The sequence below is a fragment of the Carcharhinus amblyrhynchos genome, chromosome 17 (assembly GCF_965287045.1).
Source record: "Carcharhinus amblyrhynchos chromosome 17, sCarAmb.v2.hapA, whole genome shotgun sequence".
NCBI classification, from domain to species: Eukaryota; Metazoa; Chordata; class Chondrichthyes; order Carcharhiniformes; family Carcharhinidae; genus Carcharhinus; species Carcharhinus amblyrhynchos.
The window spans coordinates 11635473-11641971 of NC_137340.1; the positions used below are offsets into that span (position 1 = coordinate 11635473).

Consider the following 6499-nt stretch of genomic DNA (forward strand, 5'->3'; position numbering starts at 1 on the left):
GTAATTTATTTTACTTGACAAATTATTTCAGCTCAGGGTGCGCAGTACTGCAGGTATATGCAACCACATTTCAACTTGTACATTGGTTTTCCAGAGTGTGAAATGTCCAAAAGAACCCAACTCTGGACTAACAGTGAAACTAATGATTCACTTAAAGTTGTTTCTCTTAAAGTCAAAATTTTATTAGGACTTTAAATGAGGACTTACTGTAGACACTTGAAAACGTTCAGGAGTAGACAATAAACTGTTCCATTCCTTTTTTAGATAACTGATTCTGCTGTTGCCATTTACACCTCCTCTGGACTCCTCTTCATTGTTCCATTACCACCCATTTTAGCCACTCCTGCCTTCAATCCTATTACAGAGTTTCTCTCGTGTTTACTTCTCATCACATCCTCAAACTTCGAATCCTCTGGATTCGCTTATAAACTATTAACCCTCAAACTTCCTCCAATTCTGACAAAAGACATCAACCTGAAATGTTAACTCTGTTTCTTTGCTGCCTGTCCTACTGGGCATTTCCAGTAATTTTTTTTGTTTTTATTTTAGACTTCCACCATCCGTAGTATGTTGCTTTTGAACGAATTGGTTCAAGGGAAGCTGCCCCCTTGTGTCCAAGCTGAGAAATGTATCTCGAGGATGCAGCTGAACCTTGTAGTCCCATTGGTGGCACGGTGGCACAGTTGTTAGCACTGCTGCCTCACAGCGCCAGGGACCCAGATTCGATTCCTGGCTTAAGTCACTGTCTGTGTACAGTCTGCACGTTCTTCCTGTGTCCGTGTGGGTTTCCTTCAGGTGCTCCAGTTTCCTTCCATAGTCTAACAATGTGCGGGTTAGGTGGATTGCCCATGCTAAATTCTCCCTGAGTGTCAGGGGGATTATACTTGGGGTTACAGGATTAGGGCCTGGGTGGGATTGTGGTCAGTGCAGACTCGATGGGCTGAATGGCCTCCTTCTGCATTGTATGATCCTACGTGTCTATATTGCAGTTTCAAGTCTGTGCTTTTCACTGGATTATAGATTCAGGACGATTTGTAAAATTCAAGATTTTATCTGTGTAAGCGAGGACTGAAGAAAGGTCAGTTTGGGTTTCCCACTCTTCAGTGACGGCTGATCACATTGGCTTATTATGATGCCCCTCATGGTATAATATCCCAGCAGTGTTCTCATTTAATTAATAAGGGGGAAAACACAAAAAGAATGCAAGGTGTGAAGAGCCTGCAATGATTTAAACATCCTGTTAAAATGAAGAGATTTTTGGATCAATTCTAGAATAAGCCAAACAAATAGGTCCTGTGAAATTAAAATCCGCATTAAGAAATTAAAAGTCTGGGCATCTTATGGACTCAACACTGAACAAAATTAATACAAACACCAACATTCATCTGGGTCTACACATTTACACAAGACAGTAGAATCAAAGAATCACTGCAGTGCATAAGAAGGCCATTTGGCCCATCCAGTTCTGCACTGACTTTCTGACAGAGCACCTCACCCAGGTGAGAGGGGAAACTGGAGGACCTGGAGGAAACCCACGCAGACAGGGTGAGAATGTGCAAACTCCACACAGACAGTGGCCCGAGGCCAGAATTGAACCCGGGTCCCTGGTGCTAACCGCTGTACCACCCTAATCTATAATATTATAATGGATGTATATGTGTGCACAGATGCTTGCAGAGCTCGCGTATTATGAATATGCACTTCATTTACAATGATGTTAGGTCTTCCTGAACAGAAAGTTTTTTGCTCCACAGTTACACTCAAAGTAGCAAAAATACAACATGGACCGTAATTCAACTCAGTCCGTCACTCCTATTGAGGCACGACCGACTGATGTACTGATAGGCCAGCAGAATACCTGACACAGCTAAAGTGGAACCAAATTCCTATAAACCAAAGCACAATAAATCACATCACAGTTTATAGGCAGTTTAAGGTCAACCTTGTAATTGTGTGTGTGTACACCTGCCTTGTTAACGTGCCCATACAAAGATACACTAATGTATAATTGCATAATCAGTGTTTCAAGTTATGTACTAATGTAGAAAATAGGAGGAGTAGGCCGTTTCGAGCCTGCTCCACCATTCATTATGAATCATGGTTGATCGTCTCACTCACTAACCTGATCCTGTATTTCACCCCACCCCCCCATATTCTTTGAACCTCTTTGCCCCAAGAAGCTATATCCAATTGCTTCTTGAAAACATACAATGTTTCCTATGGTAGTGAATTCCACATGCGTACCACTCCTTGTTAGAAGAAATTTCTCTCCAACTCAGACCTAAAAGATTTACCTCGTATCCTTAGATTTTGACTCCTGGTTCTGGATCCCCCGTCATCAGGAACATCCTTCCTGCATTTACCCTGTCTAGTCCTTATAGAACTTTACATGTTTGTATGAGATTCCCCTTCTTTCTTCTGAACTCCAGTGAGTTCACTGCACTCTCTCCAAAGCAAGGACATATTTCTTTAAATAAGGAGAACAAAACTGCACACAGTATTCCAGGTATGACCTCACCAAGGCCCTGTATAATTGCAGCAAGTCATCGCTGCTCCTTTACTTGAAGCCTCTCGCTATGAAGGCCAACATACCATTTACCTTCTTTACCACCTTCAACATCTGCGTGCTTACCTCCAGCGATTGGTGTATGAGGTTGCATTGCAGATTCCCCTCTCACAATTTAGAGCCATTTAAATAATAATCTGCCTTCCTGCTTTTGCTACCAAAGCGGATAATGTCATATTTACCCACATGGTACTGCATTTACCCACTTATTCAGCTTTCATCTCTGTATCCTGCTCACAGCTCACCCCACCGCACCCCCGCCCCCGCGCACTCACCACCACCACCACCACCACCCCCCCCCCCCCCCCCGCCTGCTTTGTGTCATCTGCAAATTTTGGGGGAATTACATTTAGTTCCTTCATCCAAATCATGAAAATACATTGTGAATAACTGGGATCCTAGCACCCCACTGGTCACTGCCTGCCATTCGGAAAAAGACCTGTTTATTTCTATTCTTTGTCTCCTGTCTGCCAATCAGTTATGAAAGAGCTGCTTGGGCAGAGTGGTGTTGTGTGATTACAGTGAAGCTTACAATGTGATTATAGTGGAGGGTGAAGTTATGTATAAGTTTGCAATGGGTGGAGCGGTGTTCTGTGAGTTACAGAATGTCACAGTGCCCCAGTGTACCCAACTGTGTATAACCCGGCCGGCATTGTAACTGAGGCATTATTCCAAACATTTCATACCAGCAGGTTAGCAAGACCGCTGACATACTGTCACCAGTTAGTGCTGAACAGATCCGATTCACTGCACACTTGAATTTGTGTCAAGCATTTAATCAGTGCTTAAGGTGGCAACATTTATCCAAGGAAATGGCCCTTCATCCTCATAGTAAAATTTCTGCACGAGAGTTTGCACTAATCAGCCCAATCGACAAACTTAAATCCTTCTGTTCATCAGAAAGCCAGATGAAAACACAAATATTCCTTCACAAACTCTATTCATCATCAGACACAGAGAGGGAAGGGGTAATACTGAAACTACAGCTCAATCTTTGGCCCAGGTCAAACAACCACACCAGCCTTAACACTGAAGCAGCTATGATCCATGCTTTTTCTTTAAGTTTAAAGTGTATTTATTAATGACACAAGTAGGCTTACATTATGTTACAGTGAAAATCCCCGAGTCGCCACAATCCGGTGCCTGTTCGGGGATACTGAGGGAGAATTCAGCACATCTTTCGGACTGTGGGAGGAAACCGGAGCACCTGGAAGAAACCCATGCGGACACGGGGAGAATGTGCAGTCTCCACATAGACAGTTCGACCAAAGATGGGAATTGAACCCAGGTCCCTGGTACTGTGAGGTGGCAGTGCTAACCACTGTGCCACTCGTGACTTGATGCGACTTATCAGGCAAGCCTGCCACAAGATTTTACACAAATTATTTAATATGCTAATTATTTTTTTGTTTTTATTCCAATTCAATCCAATCAAGTCCAATTCAGAGTCTCAACAAGTTGAGACATTCCCGATCCAAGCTGACAAGACAGGGCTTTCACCTCCTGTCTAGGGCTTGATCTACATGATCCAAGCTGATTGGAGTAGGCACTGCACCCCCTCCAAGGCGTGATCTCATTTGCATCTTAACCAAAAGGCTGAGGTGCCGCTTTAAAAAATTGCTTCAAATGAAGCTGAAATGTAACCTCGCGACCTCAACCAAGCACAGCATGTCAGTACTACACTTGATCTTAGCCAAAAGGCCGAGAAGCGATAGCCAGGGCAGGTTTGCAAATTTCCCTGCATGGGCTGGCAATTTGAGGGTTAGAAACAATAGAGTGTTTCAATCATCATGGTGACTGAGTTTCTGAGGTATTTCTGATTTGATTTAATAAAGATACACTGTGCATACGTCAAGTGCAGGGTGATTGAACCTCCTCAGTTCACCTCACCCCAGTGAGCACATTCAATGTGATCAGCTGATTTGCTGCCAGGGCCTTGTAATTTCTTTCCAAAATTCCTATCGGTGGGCAGTTGATTCCAAGGCACTGGCTCATCAACAGTAACAGTCACGTTCAATCCAACAAGTATTTCAAACAATGACTCTTTCTGAAAAAGTAGTGCAATGTTTAAAATTCTTGAAAGGTTTCTGTCGCTTCTGAAGAATGTTCAGCATAGAGTAAACTTTGAATGATTCATTAAGACTTGATGTGTGTTAATAGGTCCTCAATAGTGATAGATTTTGACATTTAAATGGTATAGGAGCTTTGGTTTTTATTTCATTGTCTTTGATGTATTTAGACTATTTGTTTGATATTGTCAGCCAAATACTTTGGCCACTATGTTCTATTTTAAGTTAACTATGCTTTCACAGTCGGTCATTACAGTTAGCACACTGTGGTCCACGCAAGATTTGCATGATAAGGAGAGGCTGGATAGACTGGGACTTTCTTCCCTCCAGGCAGGAAGATGAGGGGGTGACCATACAGAGGTTTACAAAATCATGAGGGGCAAAGGTAAGGTGAATAGCCACGGTCTTAACCCCAGGGTAGGAGAGTACAAAACTAGAGGGCTTCGCTTTAAAGTGAGAGGGAAAAGATCTAAAAGGGATCTGAGGGGCAACTTTTTCACGCAGAGGGTGATGCGTTTATGGAATGAGCTGCCAGAGGACATGGTAGAAGCAGGCACAATTAGAACATTTAAAAGGCATTTGGACAGGTGTGTGGATAGGAAAGGTTTAGAAGGGTTTGGGCCAAAACAGGCAAATGGGACTAGTTCAGTGTAGGAAACCTGGTTGGCATGGATGAGTTGGGCTGAAGGGCCTGTTTCCTTGCTGTATATCTCTATGATTCTATGATATTTTAATGAATTAAGTCTCAAATAACACGCAGCTGACGCTAAATGTTTCTACACAATGTGAAACTACACTTCCCCTCATTGATAGGTTTGATGCTTTAAAATAACTGGCAAGAGTACTCATGGATGCAGTAATTTTGTGTAATGGTCCCCTTGGTGTAGCTGATTTCAGTTGCCCCTCGTCACTCCTCCCAAAATCCACCCCGCTAAATCCCTCACTCTTCCCCTGCATTACAGGCAGCAGAAGGTAATGTCTACAGCTACAGAGAACAATATCTGTCCCCTGGCTATATTGTCTCCTCTCACTACCACGTTCCTTTTCGCTCTCTCCCCAGTTAAATGGCATCCTGCACCATGGTGCCACATTAAGTTTGCTCATCCACCCTGCAGTACTTGGCTCTCATCTGCACAGTTAGTAAGTATCTTGCACCTCATGGTCGAAGTCAAAGGTTCCTCTGCCACTACATGCTGCAACCCCATATTTGCCTCCACACCCTCTGTCCCTGGCCATTGATCAGCTGTATAAATCTACATAACTTAAGGAGTGTGACTGCCTCCTGGAACAAAGTACCCAGATAACCCTCTCCCTTCCGGCTTCTCAATCACCACAACTCAGACTCCTGCTCCACAACTCTGAGCCCAAGATGCCAAAACTACAAATAGTTACTGCAGATAAACGTCAAAACTAAGTGTGTAAGTTAGGTGGATTGGCCATGTTAAACTGCCCTTTGGTGTCCAAAGATGTGTAGGTTCAGTAGATCAGGTATGGTAAATGTGCGGGATTATGGGGATAGGGTGGGGGAGGGCCAGGATAAGATGCTCTGTTGGGGAGCCAGTGCAGACTGAATGGGCTAAATGGCCTCCTTATGCACTGGAGGGATTTTATGGTTCTACCTGGTTGCCTGGAACTTCAATGCATTCAAAAGATACCACATGTTGAGGTCACTGTGCACCACTGGCCTGCCATCTCTGTCCAACCTTATTTATTTAATTAGTTAATTTGGTTAGCTAAAGTAATAACCATTTGCAGTTTCTGAGCTTGTAGATGTAAGAAGGACACCCAACAGCTCCATGAGCAATGAATAAAAAGCAACACTTCTTTCCCCTCTGCACCAGCTTCCCAATTTAGCAATTGGTTT

General features: G+C 43.5%; 1 pseudogene; it reads right to left on the reverse strand.

Moving 5' to 3' along the window:
* Positions 1-4157: 4157 nt before the first annotated feature.
* Positions 4158-4279, reverse strand: LOC145354608 (U2 spliceosomal RNA; annotated as a pseudogene).
* Between the last annotated feature and the right edge of the window lie 2220 nt (positions 4280-6499).